Raw genomic sequence first — 21,065 nt, 5'->3', positions numbered from 1 at the left:
CCTTACTACTCTGATAGTTACTGTCAAAGAACTTTAGTTTAGCCAGAACCAGATTCATTTGCTTTTTGTAAGTCATGTTACTATAAACTTAAGGCCTCGTAGCTCAGTTGTTAGCGCACTGGTCTTGTAAACCAGGGGTTGTGAGTTCAATTCTCACTGGGGCCTGTGAGGGAATCATTGACTCGCCAAATAATCTTTGCATATTTTGTAGTACGTCATTGTCATGTCTGTATTTAGGGTCTCTGGGAGCCAATATTCCTCCTCACTACTCTGAATTTTACAATCAATGGAATTCACCATTCAGCCAGAACCAAGTTAATTTGCTGTTTTAAAGTAATGTTGCCAATACCATAAGGCCTTGTAGCTCAGTGGTTAGAGCACTTGTCTAATAAACCAGGGGTTGTGAGTTCAATTCTCACTGCGGCCTGTTAGGGAATCATTGACTCACCAAAAAATCTTTGCATATTTTGTAGTACGTCATTGTCATGTCTGTATTTAGGGTCTCTGGGAGTTAATATTCGCCCTTACTACTCTGATAGTTACTGTCAAAGAACCTTAGTTTAGCCAGAACCAGATTCATTTGCTTTTTGTAAGTCATGTCACCATAAACTTAAGGCCTCGTAGCTAAGTGGTTAGACCACTGGTCTTGTAAACCAGGGGTCGTGAGTTCAATTCTCACTGGGGCCTGTGAGGGAATCATTGACTCACCTAATAATCTTTGCATATTTTGTAGTACGTCATTGTCATTTCTGTATTTAGGGTCTCTGGGAGCCAATATTCCTCCTCACTACTCTGAATTTTACTGTCAACATGAATTCACCATTCAGCCAGAACCAGGTTAATTTTCTGTTTTAAAGTCATGGTGCCAATACCATAAGGCCTTGTAGCTCAGTGATTAGAGCACTAGTCTAGTAAACCAGGGGTCGTGAGTTCAATACTCACTGGGGCCTGTTAGGGAATCATTGACTCACCAAATATTCTTTGCATATTTTGTAGTACTGCATTGTCATGTCTGTATTTAGGGTCTCTGGGAGCCAATATTCCTCCTCACTGCTCTGAATTTAACAACCAATGGAATTCACCATTTAGCCAGAACCAAGTTAATTTGCTGTTTTAAAGTAATGTTGCCAATACCATAAGGCTTTGTAGCTCAGTGGTTAGAGCACTGGTCTAGTAAACCAGGGGTTGTGAGTTCAATTCTCACTGGGGCCAGTTAGGGTATCATTGACTCACCAAATAATCTTTGCATATTTTGTAGTACGTCATTGTCATGTCTGTATTTAGGGTCTTTGGGAGCCAATATTCCTCCTCACTGCTCTGAATTTTACAATCAATGGAATTCACCATTCAGCCAGAACCAAGTTAATTTGCTGTTTTTAAGTAATGTTGCCGATACAATAAGGCTTTGTAGCTCAGTGGTTAGAGCACTGGTCTAGTAAACCAGGGGTCGTGAGTTCAATTCTAACTGGGGCCTGTTAGGGAATCATTGACTCACCAAATGATCTTTGCATATTTTGTAGTACGTCATTGTCATTTCTGTATTTAGGGTCTCTGGGAGCCAATATTCCTCCTCACGAATCTGAATTTTACTGTCAATCGAATTCACCATTCAGCCAGAACCAAGTTAATTTGCTGTTTTAAAGTAATGTTGCCGATACCATAAGGCTTTGTAGCTCAGTGGTTAGAGCACTGGTCTAGTAAACCAGGGGTCGTGAGTTCAATTCTAACTGGGGCCTGTTCGGGAATCATTGACTCACCAAATAATCTTTGCATATTTTGTAATACTGCATTGTCATGTCTGTATTTAGGGTTGCTGGGAGCCAATATTCCTCCTCACGCCTTTGAATTTTACTGTCAATGGAATTCACCATTCAGCCAGAACCAAGTTAATTTGCTGTTTTAAAGTAATGTTGCCAATACCATAAGGCTTTGTAGCTCAGTGGTTAGAGCACTGGTCTAGTAAACCAGGGGTCGTGAGTTCAATTCTCACTGGGGCCTGTTAGGTTACCATTGACTCACCAAATAATCTTTATATATTTTGTAGTACGTCATTGTCATGTCTGTATTTAGGGTCTCTGGGAGCCAATATTCCTCCTCACGACTCTGAATTTTACTGTCAATGGAATTCACCATTCAGCCAGAACCAGGTTAATTTTCTGTTTTAAAGTCATGGTACCAATACCATAAGGCCTTGTAGCTCAGTGGTTAGAGCACTTGTCTAGTAAACCAGGGGTTGTGTGTTCAATTCTCACTGGGGCCTGTTAGGGAATCAATGACTCACCAAATAATCTTTGCATATTTTGTAGTACTGCATTGTCATGTCTGTATTTAGGGTCTCTGGGAGCCAATATTCCTCCTCACTCCTCTGAATTTTACAATCAATCGAATTCACCATTCAGCCAGAACCTAGTTAATTTGCTGTTTTAAAGTAATGTTGCCAATACCGTAAGGCTTTGTAGCTCAGTGGTTAGAGCACTGGTCTAGTATACCAGGGGTAGTGAGTTCAATTCTCACTGGGGCCTGTTAGGGAATCATTGACTCACCAAAAAATCTTTGCATATTTTGTAGTACGTCATTGTCATGTCTGTATTTAGGGTCTCTGGGAGTTAATATTCGCCCTTACTACTCTGATAGTTACTGTCAAAGAACCGTAGTTTAGCCAGAACCAGATTCATTTGCTTTTTGTAAGTCATGTTACTATAAACTTAAGGCCTCGTAGCTCAGTGGTTAGAGCATTGGTCTTGTAAACCAGGGGTCGTGAGTTCAATTCTCACTGGGGCCTGTGAGGGAATCATTGACTCACCAAATAATCTTTGCATATTTTGTAGTACGTCATTGTCATGTCTGTATTTAGGGTCTCTGGGAGCAAATATTCCTCCTCACTACTCTGAATTTTACTGTCAACATGAATTCACCATTCAGCCAGAACCAGGTTAATTTTCTGTTTTAAAGTCATGGTGCCAATACCATAAGGCCTTGTAGCTCAGTGATTAGAGCACTAGTCTAGTAAACCAGGGGTCGTGAGTTCAATACTCACTGAGGCCTGTTAGGGAATCATTGACTCACCAAATATTCTTTGCATATTTTGTAGTACTGCATTGTCATGTCTGTATTTAGGGTCTCTGGGAGCCAATATTCCTCCTCACTGCTCTGAATTTAACAACCAATGGAATTCACCATTCAGCCAGAACCAAGTTAATTTGCTGTTTTAAAGTAATGTTGCCAATACCATAAGGCTTTGTAGCTCAGTGGTTAGAGCACTGGTCTAGTAAACCAGGGGTCGCGAGTTAAATTCTCACTGGGGCCTGTTAGGGTATCATTGACTCACCAAATAATCTTTGCATATTTTGTAGTACGTCATTGTCATGTCTGTATTTAGGGTCTCTGGGAGCCAATATTCCTCCTCACTGCTCTGAATTTTACAATCAATGGAATTCACCATTCAGCCAGAACCAAGTTAATTTGCTGTTTTAAAGTAATGTTGCCAATAGCGTAAGGCTTTGTAGCTCAGTGGTTAGAGCACTGGTCTAGTATACCAGGGGTCGTGAGTTCAATTCTCACTTGGGCCTGTTAGGGAATCATTGACTCAACAAAAAATCTTTGCATATTTATTAGTACGTCATTGTCATGTTTGTATTTAGGGTCTCTGGGAGTTAATATTCGCCCTTACTACTCTGATAGTTACTGTCAAAGAACCTTAGTTTAGCCAGAACCAGATTCATTTGCTTTTTGTAAGTCATGTTACTATAAACTTAAGGCCTCGTAGCTCAGTGGTTAGAGCACTGGTCTTGTAAACCAGGGGTCGTGAGTTCAATTCTCACTGGGCCCTGTGAGGGAATCATTGACTCACCAAATAATCTTTGCATATTTTGTAGTACGTCATTGTCATGCCTGTATTTAGGGTCTCTGGGAGCCAATATTCCTCCTCACTACTCTGAATTTTACTGTCAACATGAATTCACCATTCAGCCAGAACCAGGTTGATTTTCTGTTTTAAAGTCATGGTTCCAATACCATAAGGCCTTGTAGCTCAGTGGTTAGAGCACTGGTCTAGTATACCAGGGGTCGTGAGTTCAATTCTCACTGGGGCCTGTTAGGGAATCATTGACTCACCAAATATTCTTTGCATATTTTGTAGTACTGCATTGTCATGTCTATATTTAGGGTCTCTAGGAGTTAATATTCCTCCTCACTACTCTGATAGTTACTGTCAAAGAACCTTAGTTTAGCCAGAACCAGATTAATTTGCTTTTTGTAAGTCATGTTACTATAAACTTAAGGCCTCGTAGCTCAGTGGTTAGAGCACTGGTCTTGTAAACCAGGGGTCGTGAGTTAAATTCTCACTGGGGCCTGTTAGGGAATCATTGACTCACCAAATAATCTTTGCATATTTTGTAGTACTGCATTGTCATGTCTGAATTTAGGGTCTCTGGGAGCCAATATTCCTCCTCACTCCTCTGAATTTTACAATCAATCGAATTCACCATTCAGCCAGAACCAAGTTAATTTGCGGTTTTAAAGTAATGTTGCCAATACCGTAAGGCTTTGTAGCTCAGTGGTTAGAGCACTGGTCTAGTATACCAGGGGTCGTGAGTTCAATTCTCACTGAGGCCTGTTAGGGAATCATTGACTCACCAAAAAATCTTTGTATATTTTGTAGTACGTCATTGTCATGTCTGTATTTAGGGTCTCTGGGAGCCAATATTCCTCCTCACTCCTTTGAATTTTACTGTCAATGGAATTCACCATTCAGCCAGAACCAAGTTAATTTGCTGTTTTAAAGTAATGTTGCCAACACTATAAGGCCTTGTAGCTCAGTGGTTAGAGCACTGGTCTAGTAAACCAGGGGTCGTGAGTTCAATTTTCACTGGGGCCTGTTAGGGAATCATTGACTCACCAAATAATCTTTGCATATTTTGTAGTACTGCATTGTCATGTCTGTATTTAGGGTCTCTGGGAGCCAATATTCCTCCTCACTCCTCTGAATTTTACAATCAATGGAATTCACCATTCAGCCAGAACCAAGTTAATTTGCTGTTTTAAAGTAATGTTGCCAATACCGTAAGGCTTTGTAGCTCAGTGGTTAGAGCACTGGTCTAGTATACCAGGGGTCGTGAGTTCAATTCTCACTGCGGCCTGTTAGGGAATCATTGACTCACCAAAAAAATCTTTGCATATTTTGTAGTACGTCATTGTCATGTCTGTATTTAGGGTCTCTGGGAGTTAATATTCGCCCTTACTACTCTGATAGTTACTGTCAAAGAACCTTAGTTTAGCCAGAACCAGATTCATTTGCTTTTTGTAAGTCATGTCACCATAAACTTAAGGCCTTGTAGCTCAGTGGTTAGACCACTGGTCTTGTAAACCAGGGGTCGTGAGTTCAATTCTCACTGGGGCCTGTGAGGGAATCATTGACTCACCTAATAATCTTTGCATATTTTGTAGTACGTCATTGTCATTTCTGTATTTAGGGTCTCTGGGAGCCAATATTCCTCCTCACTACTCTGAATTTTACTGTCAACATGAATTCACCATTCAGCCAGAACCAGGTTAATTTTCTGTTTTAAAGTCATGGTGCCAATACCATAAGGCCTTGTAGCTCAGTGATTAGAGCACTAGTCTAGTAAACCAGGGGTCGTGAGTTCAATACTCACTGGGCCCTGTGAGGGAATCATTGACTCACCAAATAATCTTTGCATATTTTGTAGTACGTCATTGTCATGCCTGTATTTAGGGTCTCTGGGAGCCAATATTCCTCCTCACTACTCTGAATTTTACTGTCAACATGAATTCACCATTCAGCCAGAACCAGGTTGATTTTCTGTTTTAAAGTCATGGTTCCAATACCATAAGGCCTTGTAGCTCAGTGGTTAGAGCACTGGTCTAGTATACCAGGGGTCGTGAGTTCAATTCTCACTGGGGCCTGTTAGGGAATCATTGACTCACCAAATATTCTTTGCATATTTTGTAGTACTGCATTGTCATGTCTATATTTAGGGTCTCTAGGAGTTAATATTCCTCCTCACTACTCTGATAGTTACTGTCAAAGAACCTTAGTTTAGCCAGAACCAGATTAATTTGCTTTTTGTAAGTCATGTTACTATAAACTTAAGGCCTCGTAGCTCAGTGGTTAGAGCACTGGTCTTGTAAACCAGGGGTCGTGAGTTAAATTCTCACTGGGGCCTGTTAGGGAATCATTGACTCGCCAAAAAATCTTTGCATATTTTGTAGTACGTCATTGTCATGTCTGTATTTAGGGTCTCTGGGAGCCAATATTCCTCCTCACTCCTCTGAATTTTACAATCAATCGAATTCACCATTCAGCCAGAACCAAGTTAATTTGCTGTTTTAAAGTAATGTTGCCAATACCGTAAGGCTTTGTAGCTCAGTGGTTAGAGCACTGGTCTAGTATACCAGGGGTCGTGAGTTCAATTCTCACTGCGGCCTGTTAGGGAATCATTGACTCACCAAAAAAATCTTTGCATATTTTGTAGTACGTCATTGTCATGTCTGTATTTAGGGTCTCTGGGAGTTAATATTCGCCCTTACTACTCTGATAGTTACTGTCAAAGAACCTTAGTTTAGCCAGAACCAGATTCATTTGCTTTTTGTAAGTCATGTCACCATAAACTTAAGGCCTCGTAGCTCAGTGGTTAGACCACTGGTCTTGTAAACCAGGGGTCGTGAGTTCAATTCTCACTGGGGCCTGTGAGGGAATCATTGACTCACCTAATAATCTTTGCATATTTTGTAGTACGTCATTGTCATTTCTGTATTTAGGGTCTCTGGGAGCCAATATTCCTCCTCACTACTCTGAATTTTACTGTCAACATGAATTCACCATTCAGCCAGAACCAGGTTAATTTTCTGTTTTAAAGTCATGGTGCCAATACCATAAGGCCTTGTAGCTCAGTGATTAGAGCACTAGTCTAGTAAACCAGGGGTCGTGAGTTCAATACTCACTGGGCCCTGTGAGGGAATCATTGACTCACCAAATAATCTTTGCATATTTTGTAGTACGTCATTGTCATGCCTGTATTTAGGGTCTCTGGGAGCCAATATTCCTCCTCACTACTCTGAATTTTACTGTCAACATGAATTCACCATTCAGCCAGAACCAGGTTGATTTTCTGTTTTAAAGTCATGGTTCCAATACCATAAGGCCTTGTAGCTCAGTGGTTAGAGCACTGGTCTAGTATACCAGGGGTCGTGAGTTCAATTCTCAATGGGGCCTGTTAGGGAATCATTGACTCACCAAATATTCTTTGCATATTTTGTAGTACTGCATTGTCATGTCTATATTTAGGGTCTCTAGGAGTTAATATTCCTCCTCACTACTCTGATAGTTACTGTCAAAGAACCTTAGTTTAGCCAGAACCAGATTAATTTGCTTTTTGTAAGTCATGTTACTATAAACTTAAGGCCTCGTAGCTCAGTGGTTAGAGCACTGGTCTTGTAAACCAGGGGTCGTGAGTTAAATTCTCACTGGGGCCTGTTAGGGAATCATTGACTCACCAAATAATCTTTGCATATTTTGTAGTACTGCATTGTCATGTCTGTATTTAGGGTCTCTGGGAGCCAATATTCCTCCTCACTCCTTTGAATTTTACTGTCAATGGAATTCACCATTCAGCCAGAACCAAGTTAATTTGCTGTTTTAAAGTAATGTTGCCAACACTATAAGGCCTTGTAGCTCAGTGGTTAGAGCACTGGTCTAGTAAACCAGGGGTCGTGAGTTCAATTTTCACTGGGGCCTGTTAGGGAATCATTGACTCACCAAATAATCTTTGCATATTTTGTAGTACCGCATTGTCATGTCTGTATTTAGGGTCTCTGGGAGCCAATATTCCTCCTCACTCCTCTGAATTTTACAATCAATCGAATTCACCATTCAGCCAGAACCAAGTTAATTTGCTGTTTTAAAGTAATGTTGCCAATACCGTAAGGCTTTGTAGCTCAGTGGTTAGAGCACTGGTCTAGTAAACCAGGGGTCGTGAGTTCAATTCTCACTGCGGCCTGTTAGGGAATCATTGACTCACCAAAAAATCTTTGCATATTTTGTAGTACGTCATTGTCATGTCTGTATTTAGGGTCTCTGGGAGTTAATATTCGCCCTTACTACTCTGATAGTTACTGTCAAAGAACCTTAGTTTAGCCAGAACCAGATTCATTTGCTTTTTGTAAGTCATGTCACCATAAACTTAAGGCCTCGTAGCTCAGTGGTTAGACCACTGGTCTTGTAAACCAGGGGTCGTGAGTTCAATTCTCACTGGGGCCTGTGAGGGAATCATTGACTCACCTAATAATCTTTGCATATTTTGTAGTACGTCATTGTCATTTCTGTATTTAGGGTCTCTGGGAGCCAATATTCCTCCTCACTACTCTGAATTTTACTGTCAACATGAATTCACCATTCAGCCAGAACCAGGTTAATTTTCTGTTTTAAAGTCATGGTGCCAATACCATAAGGCCTTGTAGCTCAGTGATTAGAGCACTAGTCTAGTAAACCAGGGGTCGTGAGTTCAATACTCACTGAGGCCTGTTAGGGAATCATTGACTCACCAAATATTCTTTGCATATTTTGTAGTACTGCATTGTCATGTCTGTATTTAGGGTGTCTGGGAGCCAATATTCCTCCTCACTGCTCTGAATTTAACAACCAATGGAATTCACCATTCAGCCAGAACCAAGTTAATTTGCTGTTTTAAAGTAATGTTGCCAATACCATAAGGCTTTGTAGCTCAGTGGTTAGAGCACTGGTCTAGTAAACCAGGGGTCGCGAGTTCAATTCTCACTGGGGCCTGTTAGGGTATCATTGACTCACCAAATAATCTTTGCATATTTTGTAGTACGTCATTGTCATGTCTGTATTTAGGGTCTCTGGGAGCCAATATTCCTCCTCACTGCTCTGAATTTTACAATCAATGGAATTCACCATTCAGCCAGAACCAAGTTAATTTGCTGTTTTAAAGTAATGTTGCCAATACCGTAAGGCTTTGTAGCTCAGTGGTTAGAGCACTGGTCTAGTATACCAGGGGTCGTGAGTTCAATTCTCAATGGAATTCACCATTCAGCCAGAACCAAGTTAATTTGCTGTTTTAAAGTAATGTTGCCAATACCATAAGGCTTTGTAGCTCAGTGGTTAGAGCACTGGTCTAGTAAACCAGGGGTCGTGAGTTCAATTCTCACTGGGGCCTGTTAGGTTATCATTGACTCACCAAATAATCTTTGCATATTTTGTAGTACGTCATTGTCATGTCTGTATTTAGGGTCTCTGGGAGCCAATATTCCTCCTCACGACTCTGAATTTTACTGTCAATGGAATTCACCATTCAGCCAGAACCAGGTTAATTTTCTGTTTTAAAGTCATGGTACCAATACCATAAGGCCTTGTAGCTCAGTGGTTAGAGCCCTTGTCTAGTAAACCAGGGGTTGTGTGTTCAATTCTCACTGGGGCCTGTTAGGGAATCAATGACTCACCAAATAATCTTTGCATATTTTGTAGTACTGCATTGTCATGTCTGTATTTAGGGTCTCTGGGAGCCAATATTCCTCCTCACTCCTCTGAATTTTACAATCAATCGAATTCACCATTCAGCCAGAACCTAGTTAATTTGCTGTTTTAAAGTAATGTTGCCAATACCGTAAGGCTTTGTAGCTCAGTGGTTAGAGCACTGGTCTAGTATACCAGGGGTCGTGAGTTCAATTCTCACTGGGGCCTGTTAGGGAATCATTGACTCACCAAAAAATCTTTGCATATTTTGTAGTACGTCATTGTCATGTTTGTATTTAGGGTCTCTGGGAGTTAATATTCGCCCTTACTACTCTGATAGTTACTGTCAAAGAACCGTAGTTTAGCCAGAACCAGATTCATTTGCTTTTTGTAAGTCATGTTACTATAAACTTAAGGCCTCGTAGCTCAGTGGTTAGAGCACTGGTCTTGTAAACCAGGGGTCGTGAGTTCAATTCTCACTGGGGCCTGTGAGGGAATCATTGACTCACCAAACAATCTTTGCATATTTTGTAGTACGTCATTGTCATGTCTGTATTTAGGGTCTCTGGGAGCCAATATTCCTCCTCACTACTCTGAATTTTACTGTCAACATGAATTCACCATTCAGCCAGAACCAGGTTAATTTTCTGTTTTAAAGTCATGGTGCCAATATCATAAGGCCTTGTAGCTCAGTGATTAGAGCACTAGTCTAGTAAACCAGGGGTCGTGAGTTCAATACTCACTGAGGCCTGTTAGGGAATCATTGACTCACCAAATATTCTTTGCATATTTTGTAGTACTGCATTGTCATGTCTGTATTTAGGGTGTCTGGGAGCCAATATTCCTCCTCACTGCTCTGAATTTAACAACCAATGGAATTCACCATTCAGCCAGAACCAAGTTAATTTGCTGTTTTAAAGTAATGTTGCCAATACCATAAGGCTTTGTAGCTCAGTGGTTAGAGCACTGGTCTAGTAAACCAGGGGTCGCGAGTTCAATTCTCACTGGGGCCTGTTAGGGTATCATTGACTCACCAAATAATCTTTGCATATTTTGTAGTACGTCATTGTCATGTCTGTATTTAGGGTCTCTGGGAGCCAATATTCCTCCTCACTGCTCTGAATTTTACAATCAATGGAATTCACCATTCAGCCAGAACCAAGTTAATTTGCTGTTTTAAAGTAATGTTGCCAATACCGTAAGGCTTTGTAGCTCAGTGGTTAGAGCACTGGTCTAGTATACCAGGGGTCGTGAGTTCAATTCTCACTTGGGCCTGTTAGGGAATCATTGACTCAACAAAAAATCTTTGCATATTTATTAGTACGTCATTGTCATGTCTGTATTTAGGGTCTCTGGGAGTTAATATTCGCCCTTACTACTCTGATAGTTACTGTCAAAGAACCTTAGTTTAGCCAGAACCAGATTCATTTGCTTTTTGTAAGTCATGTTACTATAAACTTAAGGCCTCGTAGCTCAGTGGTTAGAGCACTGGTCTTGTAAACCAGGGGTCGTGAGTTCAATTCTCACTGGGCCCTGTGAGGGAATCATTGACTCACCAAATAATCTTTGCATATTTTGTAGTACGTCATTGTCATGTCTGTATTTAGGGTCTCTGGGAGCCAATATTCCTCCTCACTGCTCTGAATTTAACAACCAATGGATTTCACCATTCAGCCAGAACCAAGTTAATTTGCTGTTTTAAAGTAAAGTTGCCAACATTATAAGGCCTTGTAGCTCAGTGGTTAGAGCACTTGTCTAGTAAGCCAGGTGTGGTGAGTTCAATTCTCACTGGGGCCTGTTAGGTTATCATTGACTCACCAAATAATTTTTGCATATTTTGTAGTACGTCATTGTCATGTCTGTATTTAGGGTCTCTGGGAGCCAATATTCCTCCTCACTCCTCTGAATTTTACAATCAATGGAATTCACCATTCAGCCAGAACCAAGTTAATTTGCTGTTTTAAAGTAATGTTGCTAATACCATAAGGCCTTGTAGCTCAGTGGTTAGAGCTCTTGTCTAATGACCAAGGGGTTGTGAGTTCAATTCTCACTGCGGCCTGTTAGGGAATCATTGACTCACCAAATAATCTTTGCATATTTTGTAGTACTGCATTGTCATGTCTGTATTTAGGGTCTCTGGGAGCCAATATTCCTCCTCACTCCTTTGAATTTTACTGTCAATGGAATTCACCATTCAGCCAGAACCAAGTTAATTTGCTGTTTTAAAGTAATGTTGCCAACACTATAAGGCCTTGTAGCTCAGTGGTTAGAGCACTGGTCTAGTAAACCAGGGGTCGTGAGTTCAATTCTCACTGGGGCCTGTTAGGGAATCATTGACTCACCAAAAAATCTTTGCATATTTTGTAGTACGTCATTGTCATGTCTGTATTTAGGGTCTCTGGGAGTTAATATTCGCCCTTACTACTCTGATAGTTACTGTCAAAGAACCTTAGTTTAGCCAGAACCAGATTCATTTGCTTTTTGTAAGTCATGTTACTATAAACTTAAGGCCTCGTAGCTCAGTGATTAGAGCACTAGTCTAGTAAACCAGGGGTCGTGAGTTCAATACTCACTGGGGCCTGTTAGGGAATCATTGACTCACCAAATAATCTTTGCATATTTTGTAGTACTGCATTGTCATGTCTGTATTTAGGGTCTCTGGGAGCCAATATTCCTCCTCACTCCTCTGAATTTTACAATCAATCGAATTCACCATTCAGCCAGAACCAAGTTAATTTGCTGTTTTAAAGTAATGTTGCCAATACCGTAAGGCTTTGTAGCTCAGTGGTTAGAGCACTCGTCTAGTATACCAGGGGTCGTGAGTTCAATTCTCACTGGGGCCTGTTAGGGAATCATTGACTCACCAAATAATCTTTGCATATTTTGTAGTACTGCTTTGTCATGTCTGTATTTAGGGTCTCTGGGAGCCAATATTCCTCCTCACTCCTCTGAATTTTACAATCAATGGAATTCACCATTCAGCCAGAACCAAGTTAATTTGCTGTTTTAAAGTAATGTTGCCATTACCATAAGGCCTTGTAGCTCAGTGGTTAGAGCACTTGTCTAATAACCAAGGGGTTGTGAGTTCAATTCTCACTGAGGCCTGTTAGGGAATCATTGACTCACCAAATAATCTTTGCATATTTTGTAGTACGTCATTGTCATGTCTGTATTTAGGGTCTCTGGGAGCCAATATTCCTCCTCACGACTCTGAATATTACTGTCAATGGAATTCACCATTCAGCCAGAACCAAGTTAATTTGCTGTTTTAAAGTAATGTTGCCGAAATCATAAGGCTTTGTAGCTCAGTGGTTAGAGCACTGGTCTAGTAAACCAGGGGTCGTGAGTTCAATTCTCACTGGGGCCTGTTAGGTTATCATTGACTCACCAAATAATCTTTGCATATTTTGTAGTACGTCATTGTCATGTCTGTATTTAGGGTCTCTGGGAGCCAATATTCCTCCTCACTACTCTGAATTTTACTGTCAACATGAATTCACCATTCAGCCAGAACCAGGTTAATTTTCTGTTTTAAAGTCATGGTTCCAATACCATAAGGCCTTGTAGCTCAGTGGTTAGAGCACTAGTCTAGTAAACCAGGGGTCGTGAGTTCAATACTCACTGGGGCCTGTTAGGGAATCGTTGACTCACCAAATATTATTTGCATATTTTGTAGTACTGCATTGTCATGTCTATATTTAGGGTCTCTAGGAGTTAATATTCCTCCTCACTACTCTGATAGTTACTGTCAAAGAACCTTAGTTTAGCCAGAACCAGGTTAATTTGCTTTTTGTAAGTCATGTTACTATAAACTTAAGGCCTCGTAGCTCAGTGGTTAGAGCACTGGTCTTGTAAACCAGGGGTCGTGAGTTCAATTCTCACTGGGGCCTGTTAGGGTATCATTGACTCACCACATAATCTTTGCATATTTTGTAGTATTGCATTGTCATGTCTGTATTTAGGGTCTCTGGGAGCAAATATTCCTCCTCACTGCTCTGAATTTAACAACCAATGGATTTCACCATTCAGCCAGAACCAAGTTAATTTGCTGTTTTAAAGTAATGTTGCCAATACCATAAGGCTTTGTAGCTCAGTGGTTAGACCACTAGTCTAGTAATCCAGGGGTCGTGAGTTCAAGTCTTGCTGGGGCCTGTTAGGTTATCATTGACTCACCAAATAATTTTTGCATATTTTGTAGTACGTCATTGTCATGTCTGTATTTAGGGTCTCTGGGAGCCAATATTCCTCCTCACGACTCTGAATTTTACTGTCAACATGAATTCACCATTCAGCCAGAACCAGGTTAATTTTCTGTTTTAAAGTCATGGTACCAATACCATAAGGCCTTGTAGCTCAGTGGTTAGAGCACTGGTCTAGTAAACCAGGGGTCGTGAGTTCAATTCTCACTGGCGCCTCTTAGGGAATCATTGACTCACCAAATAATCTTTGCATATTTTGTAGTACGTCATTGTCATGTCTGTATTTAGGGTCTCTGGGAGCCAATATTCCTCCTCACTACTCTGAATTTTACAATCAATGGAATTCACCATTCAGCCAGAACCAAGTTAATTTGCTGTTTTAAAGTAATGTTGCCAATACCATAAGGCTTTGTAGCTCAGTGGTTAGAGCACTGGTCTAGTAAGCCAGGGGTGGTGAGTTCAATTCTCACTGGGGCCTGTTAGGGAATCATTGACTCAACAAATAATCTTTGCATATTTTGTAGTACGTCATTGTCATGTCTGTATTTAGGGTCTCTGGGAGCCAATATTCCTCCTCACTCCTCTGAATTTTACAATCAATGGAATTCACCATTCAGCCAGAACCAAGTTAATTTGCTGTTTTAAAGTAATGTTGCCATTACCATAAGGCCTTGTAGCTCAGTGGTTAGAGCACTGGTCTAGTAAACCAGGGGTCGTGAGTTCAATTCTCACTGGGGCCTGTTAGGGAATCATTGACTCACCAAATAATCTTTGCACATTTTGTAGTACTGCATTGTCATGTCTGTATTTAGGGTCTCTGGGAGCCAATATTCCTCCTCACTCCTCTGAATTTTACTGTCAACATGAATTCACCATTCAGCCAGAACCAGGTTAATTTTCTGTTTTAAAGTCATGGTGCCAATACCATAAGGCCTTGTAGCTCAGTGATTACAGCACTAGTCTAGTAAACCAGGGGTCGTGAGTTCAATACTCACTGGGGCCTGTTAGGGAATCATTGACTCACCAAATATTCTTTGCATATTTTGTAGTACTGCATTGTCATGTCTGTATTTAGGGTCTCTGGGAGTTAATATTCGCCCTTACTACTCTGATAGTTACTGTCAAAGAACCTTAGTTTAGCCAGAACCAGATTCATTTGCTTTTTGTAAGTCATGTTACTATAAACTTAAGGCCTCGTAGCTCAGTGATTAGAGCACTAGTCTAGTAAACCAGGGGTCGTGAGTTCAATACTCACTGGGGCCTGTTAGGGAATCATTGACTCACCAAATATTCTTTGCATATTTTGTAGTACTGCATTGCCATGTCTATATTTAGGGTCTTTAGGAGTTAATATTCCTCCTCACTACTCTGATAGTTACTGTCAAAGAACCTTAGTTTAGCCAGAACCAGATTAATTTGCTTTTTGTAAGTCATGTTACTATAAACTTAAGGCCTCGTAGCTCAGTGGTTAGAGCACTGGTCTTGTAAACCAGGGGTCGTGAGTTCAATTCTCACTGGGGCCTGTTAGGGTATCATTGACTCACCACATAATCTTTGCATATTTTGTAGTATTGCATTGTCATGTCTGTATTTAGGGTCTCTGGGAGCAAATATTCCTCCTCACTGCTCTGAATTTAACAACCAATGGATTTCACCATTCAGCCAGAACCAAGTTAATTTGCTGTTTTAAAGTAATGTTGCCAATACCATAAGGCTTTGTAGCTCAGTGGTTAGACCACTAGTCTAGTAAACCAGGGGTCGTGAGTTCAATTCTCACTGGGGCCTGTTAGGTTATCATTGACTCACCAAATAATCTTTGCATATTTTGTAGTACGTCATTGTCATGTCTGTATTTAGGGTCTCTGGGAGCCAATATTCCTCCTCACGACTCTGAATTTTACTGTCAATGGAATTCACCATTCAGCCAGAACCAGGTTAATTTTCTGTTTTAAAGTCATGGTACCAATACCATAAGGCCTTGTAGCTCAGTGGTTAGAGCACTTGTCTAGTAAACCAGGGGTTGTGTGTTCAATTCTCACTGGGGCCTGTTAGGCAATCAATGACTCACCAAATAATCTTTGCATATTTTGTAGTACTGCATTGTCATGTCTGTATTTAGGGTCGCTGGGAGCCAATATTCCTCCTCACGCCTTTGAATTTTACTGTCAATGGAATTCACCATTCAGCCAGAACCAAGTTAATTTGCTGTTTTAAAGTAATGTTGCCAATACCATAAGGCTTTGTAGCTCAGTGGTTAGAGCACTGGTCTAGTAAGCCAGGGGTGGTGAGTTCAATTCTCACTGGGGCCTGTTAGGGAATCATTGACTCAACAAATAATCTTTGCATATTTTGTAGTACGTCATTGTCATGTCTGTATTTAGGGTCTCTGGGAGCCAATATTCCTCCTCACTCCTCTGAATTTTACAATCAATGGAATTCACCATTCAGCCAGAACCAAGTTAATTTGCTGTTTTAAAGTAATGTTGCCATTACCATAAGGCCTTGTAGCTCAGTGGTTAGAGCACTGGTCTAGTAAACCAGGGGTCGTGAGTTCAATTCTCACTGGGGCCTGTTAGGGAATCATTGACTCACCAAATAATCTTTGCACATTTTGTAGTACTGCATTGTCATGTCTGTATTTAGGGTCTCTGGGAGCCAATATTCCTCCTCACTCCTCTGAATTTTACTGTCAACATGAATTCACCATTCAGCCAGAACCAGGTTAATTTTCTGTTTTAAAGTCATGGTGCCAATACCATAAGGCCTTGTAGCTCAGTGATTACAGCACTAGTCTAGTAAACCAGGGGTCGTGAGTTCAATACTCACTGGGGCCTGTTAGGGAATCATTGACTCACCAAATATTCTTTGCATATTTTGTAGTACTGCATTGTCATGTCTGTATTTAGGGTCTCTGGGAGTTAATATTCGCCCTTACTACTCTGATAGTTACTGTCAAAGAACCTTAGTTTAGCCAGAACCAGATTCATTTGCTTTTTGTAAGTCATGTTACTATAAACTTAAGGCCTCGTAGCTCAGTGATTAGAGCACTAGTCTAGTAAACCAGGGGTCGTGAGTTCAATACTCACTGGGGCCTGTTAGGGAATCATTGACTCACCAAATATTCTTTGCATATTTTGTAGTACTGCATTGCCATGTCTATATTTAGGGTCTTTAGGAGTTAATATTCCTCCTCACTACTCTGATAGTTACTGTCAAAGAACCTTAGTTTAGCCAGAACCAGATTAATTTGCTTTTTGTAAGTCATGTTACTATAAACTTAAGGCCTCGTAGCTCAGTGGTTAGAGCACTGGTCTTGTAAACCAGGGGTCGTGAGTTCAATTCTCACTGGGGCCTGTTAGGGTATCATTGACTCACCACATAATCTTTGCATATTTTGTAGTATTGCATTGTCATGTCTGTATTTAGGGTCTCTGGGAGCAAATATTCCTCCTCACTGCTCTGAATTTAACAACCAATGGATTTCACCATTCAGCCAGAACCAAGTTAATTTGCTGTTTTAAAGTAATGTTGCCAATACCATAAGGCTTTGTAGCTCAGTGGTTAGACCACTAGTCTAGTAAACCAGGGGTCGTGAGTTCAATTCTCACTGGGGCCTGTTAGGTTATCATTGACTCACCAAATAATCTTTGCATATTTTGTAGTACGTCATTGTCATGTCTGTATTTAGGGTCTCTGGGAGCCAATATTCCTCCTCACGACTCTGAATTTTACTGTCAATGGAATTCACCATTCAGCCAGAACCAGGTTAATTTTCTGTTTTAAAGTCATGGTACCAATACCATAAGGCCTTGTAGCTCAGTGGTTAGAGCACTTGTCTAGTAAACCAGGGGTTGTGTGTTCAATTCTCACTGGGGCCTGTTAGGCAATCAATGACTCACCAAATAATCTTTGCATATTTTGTAGTACTGCATTGTCATGTCTGTATTTAGGGTCGCTGGGAGCCAATATTCCTCCTCACGCCTTTGAATTTTACTGTCAATGGAATTCACCATTCAGCCAGAACCAAGTTAATTTGCTGTTTTAAAGTAATGTTGGCAACACTATAAGGCTTTGTGGCTCAGTGGTTAGAGCACTGGTCTAGTAAATCAGGGGTCATGAGTTCAATTCTCACTGGGGCCTCTTAGGGAATCATTGACTCACCAAATAATCTTTGCATATTTTGTAGTACGTCATTGTCATGTCTGTATTTAGGGTCTCTGGGAGCCAATATTCCTCCTCACTACTCTGAATTTTACTGTCAACATGAATTCACCATTCAGCCAGAACCAGGTTAATTTTCTGTTTTAAAGTCATGGTTCCAATACCATAAGGCCTTGTAGCTCAGTGGTTAGAGCACTAGTCTAGTAAACCAGGGGTCGTGAGTTCAATACTCACTGGGGCCTGTTAGGGAATCATTGACTCACCAAATATTCTTTGCATATTTTGTAGTACTGCATTGTCATGTCTATATTTAGGGTCTCTAGGAGTTAATATTCCTCCTCACTACTCTGATAGTTACTGTCAAAGAACCTTAGTTTAGCCAGAACCAGATTAATTTGCTTTTTGTAAGTCATGTTACTATAAACTTAAGGCCTCGTAGCTCAGTGGTTAGAGCACTGGTCTTGTAAGCCAGGGGTCGTGAGTTCAATTCTCACTGGGGCCTGTTAGGGTATCATTGACTCACCACATAATCTTTGCATATTTTGTAGTATTGCATTGTCATGTCTGTATTTAGGGTCTCTGGGAGCAAATATTCCTCCTCACTGCTCTGAATTTAACAACCAATGGATTTCACCATTCAGCCAGAACCAAGTTAATTTGCTGTTTTAAAGTAATGTTGCCAATACCATAAGGCTTTGTAGCTCAGTGGTTAGACCACTAGTCTAGTAAACCAGGTGTCGTGAGTTCAATTCTCACTGGGGCCTGTTAGGTTATCATTGACTCACCAAATAATTTTTGCATATTTTGTAGTACGTCATTGTCATGTCTGTATTTAGGGTCTCTGGGAGCCAATATTCCTCCTCACTCCTCTGAATTTTACAATCAATGGAATTCACCATTCAGCCAGAACCAAGTTAATTTGCTGTTTTAAAGTAATGTTGCCAATACCATAAGGCCTTGTAGCTCAGTGGTTAGAGCTCTTGTCTAATAACCAAGGGGTTGTGAGTTCAATTCTCACTGCGGCCTGTTAGGGAATCATTGACTCACCAAATAATCTTTGCATATTTTGTAGTACTGCATTGTCATGTCTGTATTTAGGGTCTCTGGGAGCCAATATTCCTCCTCACTCCTTTGAATTTTACTGTCAATGGAATTCACCATTCAGCCAGAACCAAGTTAATTTGCTGTTTTAAAGTAATGTTGCCAACACTATAAGGCCTTGTAGCTCAGTGGTTAGAGCACTGGTCTAGTAAACCAGGGGTCGTGAGTTCAATTCTCACTGGGGCCTGTTAGGGAATCATTGACTCACCAAAAAATCTTTGCATATTTTGTAGTACGTCATTGTCATGTCTGTATTTAGGGTCTCTGGGAGTTAATATTCGCCCTTACTACTCTGATAGTTACTGTCAAAGAACCTTAGTTTAGCCAGAACCAGATTCATTTGCTTTTTGTAAGTCATGTTACTATAAACTTAAGGCCTCGTAGCTCAGTGATTAGAGCACTAGTCTAGTAAACCAGGGGTCGTGAGTTCAATACTCACTGGGGCCTGTTAGGGAATCATTGACTCACCAAATAATCTTTGCATATTTTGTAGTACTGCATTGTCATGTCTGTATTTAGGGTCTCTGGGAGCCAATATTCCTCCTCACTCCTCTGAATTTTACAATCAATCGAATTCACCATTCAGCCAGAACCAAGTTAATTTGCTGTTTTAAAGTAATGTTGCCAATGCCGTAAGGCTTTGTAGCTCAGTGGTTAGAGCACTCGTCTAGTATACCAGGGGTCGTGAGTTCAATTCTCACTGGGGCATGTTAGGGAATCATTGACTCACCAAATAATCTTTGCATATTTTGTAGTACTGCATTGTCATGTCTGTATTTAGGGTCTCTGGGAGCCAATATTCCTCCTCACTCCTCTGAATTTTACAATCAATCGAATTCACCATTCAGCCAGAACCAAGTTAATTTGCTGTTTTAAAGTAATGTTGCCAATACCGTAAGGCTTTGTAGCTCAGTGGTTAGGGCACTGGTCTAGTATACCAGGGGTCGTGAGTTCAATTCTCACTGGGGCCTGTTAGGGAATCATTGACTCACATAAAATATTTGCATATTTTGTAGTACGTCATTGTCATGTCTGTATTTAGGGTCTCTGGGAGTTAATATTCGCCCTTACTACTCTGATAGTTACTGTCAAAGAACCTTAGTTTAGCCAGAACCAGATTCATTTGCTTTTTGTAAGTCATGTTACTATAAACTTAAGGCCTCGTAGCTCAGTGGTTAGAGCACTGGTCTTGTAAACCAGGGGTCGTGAGTTCAATTCTCACTGGGGCCTGTGAGGGAATCATTGACTCACCAAGTGATCTTTGCATATTTTGTAGTACGTCATTGTCATGTCTGTATTTAGGGTCTCTGGGAGCCAATATTCCTCCTCACTACTCTGAATTTTAGTGTCAACATGAATTCACCATTCAGCCAGAACCAGGTTAATTTTCTGTTTTAAAGTCATGGTGCCAATACCATAAGGCCTTGTAGCTCAGTGATTAGAGCACTAGTCTAGTAAACCAGGGGTTGTGAGTTCAATACTCACTGGGGCCTGTTAGGGAATCATTGACTCACCAAATATTCTTTGCATATTTTGTAGTACTGCATTGTCATGTCTGTATTTAGGGTCTCTGGGAGCCAATATTCCTTCTCACTGCTCTGAATTTAACAACCAATGGAATTCACCATTCAGCCAGAACCAAGTTAATTTGCTGTTTTAAAGTAATTTTGCCAATACCATAAGGCTTTGTAGCTCAGTGGTTAGATCACTGGTCTAGTAAACCAGGGGTCGTGAGTTCAATTCTCACTGGGGCCTGTTAGGGTATCATTGACTCACCAAATAATCTTTGCATATTTTGTAGTACGTCATTGTCATGTCTGTATTTAGGGTCTCTGGGAGCCAATATTCCTCCTCACGACTCTGAATATTACTGTCAATGGAATTCACCATTCAGCCAGAACCAAGTTAATTTGCTGTTTTAAAGTAATGTTGCCGAAATCATAAGGCTTTGTAGCTCAGTGGTTAGAGCACTGGTCTAGTAAACCAGGGGTCGTGAGTTCAATTCTCACTGGGGCCTGTTAGGTTATCATTGACTCACCAAATAATCTTTGCATATTTTGTAGTACGTCATTGTCATGTCTGTATTTAGGGTCTCTGGGAGCCAATATTCC

The 21,065-nt window shown here is 40.7% G+C and overlaps 1 protein-coding gene and 36 non-coding genes across 37 annotated transcripts in view; 36 read left to right on the top strand and 1 right to left on the bottom strand.

Annotated features, from left to right (window-relative positions):
- Positions 1 to 21,065, bottom strand: part of LOC147165207 (ephrin type-B receptor 1-like) — a 298,813-nt gene that overhangs the window by 133,014 nt on the left and 144,734 nt on the right. The window lies entirely within an intron of this gene.
- Positions 355 to 427, top strand: trnai-aau (transfer RNA isoleucine (anticodon AAU)). The gene has a single exon. It is a non-coding gene; the product is annotated as a tRNA-Ile (tRNA).
- Positions 615 to 687, top strand: trnat-ugu (transfer RNA threonine (anticodon UGU)). The gene has a single exon. It is a non-coding gene; the product is annotated as a tRNA-Thr (tRNA).
- On the top strand, positions 1,140 to 1,212 carry trnat-agu (transfer RNA threonine (anticodon AGU)). The gene has a single exon. It is a non-coding gene; the product is annotated as a tRNA-Thr (tRNA).
- trnat-agu (transfer RNA threonine (anticodon AGU)) lies at positions 1,926 to 1,998 on the top strand. The gene has a single exon. It is a non-coding gene; the product is annotated as a tRNA-Thr (tRNA).
- Positions 2,710 to 2,782, top strand: trnat-ugu (transfer RNA threonine (anticodon UGU)). The gene has a single exon. It is a non-coding gene; the product is annotated as a tRNA-Thr (tRNA).
- On the top strand, positions 3,497 to 3,569 carry trnat-agu (transfer RNA threonine (anticodon AGU)). Its single transcript has one exon. It is a non-coding gene; the product is annotated as a tRNA-Thr (tRNA).
- Positions 3,757 to 3,829, top strand: trnat-ugu (transfer RNA threonine (anticodon UGU)). The gene has a single exon. It is a non-coding gene; the product is annotated as a tRNA-Thr (tRNA).
- On the top strand, positions 4,020 to 4,092 carry trnat-agu (transfer RNA threonine (anticodon AGU)). Its single transcript has one exon. It is a non-coding gene; the product is annotated as a tRNA-Thr (tRNA).
- trnat-ugu (transfer RNA threonine (anticodon UGU)) lies at positions 4,280 to 4,352 on the top strand. Its single transcript has one exon. It is a non-coding gene; the product is annotated as a tRNA-Thr (tRNA).
- trnat-agu (transfer RNA threonine (anticodon AGU)) lies at positions 4,542 to 4,614 on the top strand. Its single transcript has one exon. It is a non-coding gene; the product is annotated as a tRNA-Thr (tRNA).
- Positions 5,327 to 5,399, top strand: trnat-ugu (transfer RNA threonine (anticodon UGU)). The gene has a single exon. It is a non-coding gene; the product is annotated as a tRNA-Thr (tRNA).
- trnat-agu (transfer RNA threonine (anticodon AGU)) lies at positions 5,853 to 5,925 on the top strand. Its single transcript has one exon. It is a non-coding gene; the product is annotated as a tRNA-Thr (tRNA).
- Positions 6,113 to 6,185, top strand: trnat-ugu (transfer RNA threonine (anticodon UGU)). The gene has a single exon. It is a non-coding gene; the product is annotated as a tRNA-Thr (tRNA).
- On the top strand, positions 6,636 to 6,708 carry trnat-ugu (transfer RNA threonine (anticodon UGU)). Its single transcript has one exon. It is a non-coding gene; the product is annotated as a tRNA-Thr (tRNA).
- Positions 7,422 to 7,494, top strand: trnat-ugu (transfer RNA threonine (anticodon UGU)). The gene has a single exon. It is a non-coding gene; the product is annotated as a tRNA-Thr (tRNA).
- On the top strand, positions 7,946 to 8,018 carry trnat-agu (transfer RNA threonine (anticodon AGU)). The gene has a single exon. It is a non-coding gene; the product is annotated as a tRNA-Thr (tRNA).
- On the top strand, positions 8,206 to 8,278 carry trnat-ugu (transfer RNA threonine (anticodon UGU)). Its single transcript has one exon. It is a non-coding gene; the product is annotated as a tRNA-Thr (tRNA).
- trnat-agu (transfer RNA threonine (anticodon AGU)) lies at positions 9,125 to 9,197 on the top strand. The gene has a single exon. It is a non-coding gene; the product is annotated as a tRNA-Thr (tRNA).
- Positions 9,649 to 9,721, top strand: trnat-agu (transfer RNA threonine (anticodon AGU)). Its single transcript has one exon. It is a non-coding gene; the product is annotated as a tRNA-Thr (tRNA).
- Positions 9,909 to 9,981, top strand: trnat-ugu (transfer RNA threonine (anticodon UGU)). The gene has a single exon. It is a non-coding gene; the product is annotated as a tRNA-Thr (tRNA).
- trnat-agu (transfer RNA threonine (anticodon AGU)) lies at positions 10,696 to 10,768 on the top strand. Its single transcript has one exon. It is a non-coding gene; the product is annotated as a tRNA-Thr (tRNA).
- trnat-ugu (transfer RNA threonine (anticodon UGU)) lies at positions 10,956 to 11,028 on the top strand. The gene has a single exon. It is a non-coding gene; the product is annotated as a tRNA-Thr (tRNA).
- trnai-aau (transfer RNA isoleucine (anticodon AAU)) lies at positions 11,480 to 11,552 on the top strand. Its single transcript has one exon. It is a non-coding gene; the product is annotated as a tRNA-Ile (tRNA).
- On the top strand, positions 11,742 to 11,814 carry trnat-agu (transfer RNA threonine (anticodon AGU)). Its single transcript has one exon. It is a non-coding gene; the product is annotated as a tRNA-Thr (tRNA).
- Positions 12,526 to 12,598, top strand: trnai-aau (transfer RNA isoleucine (anticodon AAU)). The gene has a single exon. It is a non-coding gene; the product is annotated as a tRNA-Ile (tRNA).
- On the top strand, positions 12,788 to 12,860 carry trnat-agu (transfer RNA threonine (anticodon AGU)). The gene has a single exon. It is a non-coding gene; the product is annotated as a tRNA-Thr (tRNA).
- On the top strand, positions 13,311 to 13,383 carry trnat-ugu (transfer RNA threonine (anticodon UGU)). Its single transcript has one exon. It is a non-coding gene; the product is annotated as a tRNA-Thr (tRNA).
- Positions 14,360 to 14,432, top strand: trnat-agu (transfer RNA threonine (anticodon AGU)). The gene has a single exon. It is a non-coding gene; the product is annotated as a tRNA-Thr (tRNA).
- On the top strand, positions 15,143 to 15,215 carry trnat-ugu (transfer RNA threonine (anticodon UGU)). Its single transcript has one exon. It is a non-coding gene; the product is annotated as a tRNA-Thr (tRNA).
- Positions 16,191 to 16,263, top strand: trnat-agu (transfer RNA threonine (anticodon AGU)). Its single transcript has one exon. It is a non-coding gene; the product is annotated as a tRNA-Thr (tRNA).
- Positions 16,974 to 17,046, top strand: trnat-ugu (transfer RNA threonine (anticodon UGU)). Its single transcript has one exon. It is a non-coding gene; the product is annotated as a tRNA-Thr (tRNA).
- On the top strand, positions 18,283 to 18,355 carry trnat-ugu (transfer RNA threonine (anticodon UGU)). The gene has a single exon. It is a non-coding gene; the product is annotated as a tRNA-Thr (tRNA).
- trnai-aau (transfer RNA isoleucine (anticodon AAU)) lies at positions 18,807 to 18,879 on the top strand. Its single transcript has one exon. It is a non-coding gene; the product is annotated as a tRNA-Ile (tRNA).
- Positions 19,069 to 19,141, top strand: trnat-agu (transfer RNA threonine (anticodon AGU)). The gene has a single exon. It is a non-coding gene; the product is annotated as a tRNA-Thr (tRNA).
- Positions 20,112 to 20,184, top strand: trnat-ugu (transfer RNA threonine (anticodon UGU)). Its single transcript has one exon. It is a non-coding gene; the product is annotated as a tRNA-Thr (tRNA).
- trnat-agu (transfer RNA threonine (anticodon AGU)) lies at positions 20,899 to 20,971 on the top strand. The gene has a single exon. It is a non-coding gene; the product is annotated as a tRNA-Thr (tRNA).

Source organism: Leptonotus elevatus, chromosome 11 (assembly GCF_054856555.1).
Source record: "Leptonotus elevatus isolate MCC_2025b chromosome 11, RoL_Lele_1.0, whole genome shotgun sequence".
NCBI lineage: Eukaryota > Metazoa > Chordata > Actinopteri > Syngnathiformes > Syngnathidae > Leptonotus > Leptonotus elevatus.
The sequence above is the reverse complement of the archived record's forward strand: the minus strand, read 5'-3'. Positions and strand labels throughout refer to the sequence as shown.